The sequence below is a fragment of the Hyaena hyaena genome, unplaced genomic scaffold, assembly GCF_003009895.1.
Source record: "Hyaena hyaena isolate Hyena2069 unplaced genomic scaffold, ASM300989v1 scaffold_254, whole genome shotgun sequence".
Taxonomy (NCBI): domain Eukaryota; kingdom Metazoa; phylum Chordata; class Mammalia; order Carnivora; family Hyaenidae; genus Hyaena; species Hyaena hyaena.
Genome location: NW_024080890.1, coordinates 813,116 through 819,115, shown reverse-complemented (window position 1 = coordinate 819,115; position 6,000 = coordinate 813,116).

Genomic DNA, 6,000 nt, shown 5'->3' with positions numbered 1-6,000 from the left:
GCGGTTCGTGGGTTCTAGCCCCGTGTCGGGCTCTGTGCTGACTGCCAGCTTTGAGCCTGGAGCCTTTTTCNGGAGTCTGTGTCTCCCTCTCTCTCTGACCCTCCCCTGCTCATGCTGTCTCTCTCTCTCCTAGAAATAAATAAAAATATTTTTAAAAAATAAAAATAAAAATAAATAAAAAATAAAAACTAGGAGCACCTGGGTGGCTCAGCTGGTTAAGTGTCAGTCTCTTGATTTCACATCAGATCATGATCTCATGGTTTATGCGATCGGCCCCACACCGGGCTCTGCGCTGACACTACTCGGGATTCTCTCTCCCTCTGTCTGTCCTTCCCCTACTCCAAGCCACTCAAAATAAGTAAAACTTTTAAAAAATGTAATCAACTATATAACCAAGAATTTTTTTTTTTTTTGAGTCATTTGGGCTACGTATGTTCTAAGAATATTAAATACGCATTCTTGGTGGGAAAGTACCAGCTGAGGAGGCTCCACCAGGAACAACTTAAAGTCCTTACAATAAAAGTGACTCATGAAAGAAAAAAAGATTTCTAACATACAAGGAGTATAACTCACATGACAACTGGTGTTCTGAATATCATACTAGCAATAACACTTCCAAAAGACAATCACAAAGTTCAACAAATGTTTGGGAAAACTGGAATCTACAGGCAAAAGAATGAAGTTGGACCCTTACCTCATATCATACCATATACAAAAATTAATTCAAAATGGATCAAAGAAATGAACTGCAAAGGTAAAACAAAATTCTTAGAAGAAAACATAGAGGAAAATCCTCATGACCATGAATTTGGTAATGATTTCTTGGATATGATGAAAGCACAAGCAACAGAAGAAAAAACAGATTAAGTTAGAACTGATAAAAATCTAAAACTCTTGTATATCAAGGGACACTACTGACAGAGTGAGAAGACAACCCACAGAACGTGAGTATTTGCAAATGACTTATCTCATAAGGGATTGATATCCAGAATATATAAAGAGCTCCTGGAACTCAACAACAATAGGCAAACAACCCGATTCAAAAACAGATAAAGGACTTAAACAGATATTTCTCCAAAGAAGATACACAAATGGCCATAATAAGCACACGAAAAGATGCTCAACATCACAGGTCCCCAGGGAAATACAAACCAAAAGCACAATGAGATACCACTTCACACCTGTAACGATGGCTACAATAATAATAAACAACAAAATAACCGGTGTTGGCAAGGCCACGGGGGAACTGGAGCCCTCGGGCACTGGCGCTGGTGGGAATGTGAGGCTGTACAGCTGCTGTGCAGAGCAGTCTGGCAGTTCCCTGAACACACACGGGGTCACCATGTGATACAGAAATTTCACAGAGACCCAGAGGCCTGTGCACCAATATCTGCTGCAGCATCACTGAAGCAGCCGAAAGGTGGAAGCCACCCAAGTGTCCATCAACAGATGAACGGGTCGGCAGGACACGGTACCGGTGACCCCATCACCGCGCTCTGCTTTCCTGTGCTTCATGGATACTGCAGTTTTTACAAACTGAAGGTTTATGGCCTCACTCGAGTCTGTCAGCACCATTTTTCTTTTTTTTTTTTTTCTTGAAAACCAAATTTCTTAGGCTGGTTTTCTTTTTTTTGTTTGTTAATTTTTTTAATGTTTTATTTATTTCTAGGAGAGAGAGAGAGAGACAGCATGAGCAGGGGAAGGTCAGAGAGAGAGGGAGTCACAGACTGAAACAGGCTCCAGGCTCTGAGCTGGCAGTCAGCACAGAGCCCGACGCGGGGCTCGAACCCACGAACCGTGAGATCATGACCTAAGCGAAAGTCGGACGCTTAACCGACTAAGACACCCAGGCGCCCCTGTCAGCACCATTTTTCCAACAGCATTTGCTCATTTACTATCCCTGTATCATGTTTTATTCTCACAATATTCCAAACTTCTTTATTATTCCTACATTTGTTATGGTGATCTGTGACGTTACTGTTGTACATGTTTGGGTGCCCTGAACCGCACCTATAGGAGATGACCAACCTCACTGGTAACTTAACTCTCCCTCTCCCCTCAGGCCTCCCCGTTCCCTGAGACACAATAATATTGACATTAGGCCCATCAGCAGACCAACAAAGCCTCAAGTGTCCACGTGATGGAAGAATCACGTCTCTCACTATGACTCAGAAGCTAGAAATGACGAAGCTTAGTAAGGAAGGCCTCGAAAGCTGACAGGCCAAAATCTTGGCCTCGTGCACCCAGCAGCCAAATGGCAAATGCAAAGAAAAAGTTCTTAAAGGGCGTTTTTAAAAGTGTTACTGCAGTGAACACACAGAGGATAAGAAAGTGCAACAGCCTGATTGCTGATATGGAGAAAGTTTCAGTGGTCTGGATAGAAGGTCAAACCAGCCCCAACACCCCCTTAACCCAGCCCCGTATGGAACAAGACCCCAGCTCCCCACCCTGGGGAGGCTGGGAGAGGCAGGGAGGCTGTGGAAGGGAAGTTGGAAGCTTGCAGGGGTTGGTCCGGGAGGGTGATGCAAAGATATTGTCTCCATAACAGAAGAGTGTGCGGAGAGGCAGCATGCGCCGATGTGGAGGCTGCCGCACATTCTCCGGAAGATCTCACGAGGGTGTCTACACGAAACCAGATTTTCAGTGTACAAGAAATAGGCTTCTATTGGAAGAACGTGCCATCTAGGACTTTCATGGCTGGAGGGGAGTCGGTGCCTGGCTTCAAAGCTACAGAGACAGCCCCACTCTTCTGTCAGGGGCTAACGCAGCTGGTGAACTCCATCTGAAACCAGTGCTCGCTGACCATTCTGAAGATCCTAGGGCCCTCAGCAGTTATGCTACCAGACTCCACTCTGCCGTGCTCTATAAAGGGCACAAAGCCTAGACGACAGCATGTCTGTTTACAACATGGTTTACTGAATATATTAAGCCCATCGCAGGAGACCTACTGCTCAGAAAGAACTATTCCTTTCAAAATACGACCATTCACTGATGGTGCCCCTGACCACCCAAGAGCTCTGAAGGAGATGAAAGAGGAGATCAATGTTGTTTTCAGGTCAGCTCACACATCCATTCTGCAGCCTACGGATTGAGAAGCCATTTTAACTTTCTAGTCTTATTATTGAAGAAATACATTTTGTAAGGTTTGGCTGCCATGGACAGTGATTTGTCTGATGGATCTGGGTAAATCAACTGAAAACCTTCTGGAAAGAATTCACCATTCTAGATGCTATTAGGAACATTTGAGACTCGTGGGAAGAGGGCATGAGCAGGAGTCTGGAAGAAGTGGACTCCAGCCCGCACGCAGGACTTCGGAGGGCTGAAGACGTCCGTGGAGGAAGTCCCCGCAGATGCGGCGGAGACAGCAGGAGGGCCAGAAGCAGAGGCGGAGCCTGAAGACAGGGCTGAGCAGCTGCGTCTCAGGAAAAGCCTGGACAGATGAGGAGCTGCTCCTTAAGGAGGAGCAAAGAAGGCGGTTTCCTGAGTTGGGACCTGCCACCGGTGACGGTGCTGTGAAGTCTACTGAAATGACACAAGGATCTGGAATATCCCATACAATTTGCTGAAAGAGCAGCAACAGGGCATGAGAGGTTCTACCGTGGGTAGAATGCTATCAAACAGCACCACAAACCACAGAGAAATCGTTCATGAAGGGAAGAGTCAATGGACGTGGCAAAGTTCATGACTGTTGTGAGAGGCTGCCACGGACACCCCAGGCTTCAGCAGCCACCAACGTAGAGGCAAGACGCTCCACCAGCAAAAGGATCACAACTTCCTGAAAGCTCAGACAATGGTTAGCATTTTTTTATGACTAAAGTATTTTTTAATTAAGGTACGTACACTGTGGTTCTTAGACACGGCGCTACCGGACACGTAACAGACTACAGTGTAGTGAAAACACAACCTTTACATGCACCGGGAAACCAAAACGTCAGACACTTTATTGCCACACCCGCTTTGCTGCGGGCGTCTGGAGCCGCGCCTCCAGTGTGTCTAGGCTATGCATGTACGCGGATACAATGGGGTATTATTTAGCCACAAAAAGGAACGAAATTCAGTCATGTGACGCAACACGGCTGAACCCTGCAGACATTACGCTAGAGTGAGATAAGCTGGGCCCGGGCGGACAGCATTCTAGGGTTCCACTTACATGAGGACGCGGTCAAACTCAGAGTCAGCTGTGGGGCAGGGGGGCCAGGGGCTGGGAAGAGGACACTCAGGGAATAAGGAGACCTTGCTTAATGGGGACAGAGTTTCAGTTCGATGTGATAAAAGATTCTGGAAATAGAGAGTGGAGATGGTTACACAACATTGTGAATATACTGATGCCACCGAATTCTGCACTTAAAAACGGTTAAAATGGTAATTTTATGCTTATCATTTCTATGTGGTAAATTCTGCCACAATTAACACTTAAAGAATTACGAATAAAAAAGGACAAGTCTTCATTCTGTAACAGGTACTAGCACAAAGGACTCCTCATTCTACACGTGGAGAGGATTTTAAAGGTGTGCGCTCTCCTAGCTGAGGGCGTTGGTGAGCCCTGGAAACAAGTCCTGGGAAGACGCGGGCGCACTGGTGGCCTCTCGGCCTCTCCGCCTGAGCCTGGGCTGGGACACTATCAGAGACTCTGTACCCAGCTCGTCACTCCGCCTTCTGAGCATGCCCACTCCCTCCGGGGTGCCGCGTCCCAGGCTGTCTGCGCCACCCCCAGGCCCACGCCCAGACCCTACTCCGGCCAGTGGAGGCCTGCTTGGGTGGTCAGATCTGCGTCCCGGGAGACGACAGAGCAGACTCTGTCTTCAGGGCGCTCAGGAAGCTAGTAAGTCTACAAAGTATTATCAACGCTCTCCATTCACACTAACGTCTGGCAGTAGAGCTAACAGCAGGTCTGGCAGAGACAGGGCGACGGGCAGATTTACGGCTCTCCGGGAAACCCCTGCATGCCCCGGTCGGCCTGCTTGCCTCGTGCTGGTTTCCTTCAAGCCCCTGACCTGTGATGCTCTGCTTGGCGCCCCAATTAACTTTAACCCCTGAATAAGTGAAAGGCACAGCGGCACACATACACCCAGGACGCAGACTCCTTACCGCACGCTGCGCCGTGGGCAGACCCGGCGATGAAGCACCTTCCTCCGAGCTGCGGTACCGTCTGCGTCCCAGCCAGGACCTCTCAGGCCCGTGGGCATGAGGGCTGCTCTGGGCACCCAGGCGGGGCGGGGGGGGGAGGAGGGGCAGGGGCGAGGTCTGGCTGCGAGCCTGGCAGGCTGACACTTTTACAGAAAAGTTGACAGCACCAAGGGGAAAAGAAAGAGTTCTTCGCCTTAACAGGAGAGGGTTCTTTAAAAGCTAAATTAAAAGATACACGTACCATTTTACTGCCTTTGTTTCTAGTTTTAAATTCATAAAAGACTTCAAACACCACCAAGTACATGCTTTTTTTTAAAGTAGGTTTCACACCCAGCACAGAGTCCAGTGTGGGGCTTGAACCTGGGATCAAGACCTGAGCTGAGATCAAGAGGCAGATGTCTAACCGAGTGAGCCCCTCAGGCATATGCTCTCACACATACTTTTTAAACTGAGACTTTGTTAGAACTCATGTGTTCCCCTTGACCTTCACATGAAGAACAGAAATGTTTGAAAGGCTAGCCATTCCTTAAAACTCGCTTCAATTTCAAATACTTTTCCTGTGATACACATTCAAAACATGCGTTTGTCACATGTTTCTCCCTGAAGGAGTTTTCATGAGGAAAAAACGTACCCTTCTCGATCACACCCATCTACTAATTAGCTAAGCTGCATGACACTGGTGCGTGGCCCGGTTCTGGCTCTCTCTATACACTGCAGAGCCGTCTTTGGCAGGAAAAGACCCTGCGTTTCCAGAGGCAGCACAAACTAATTACACCAGTTTATCCTGTTACCTTATCAAACAAATAACCAAAAAGATGATGCCATGCAAGGAAAAGCACAAACGCACAACACCCTCGATCTTATCTGCGGGTA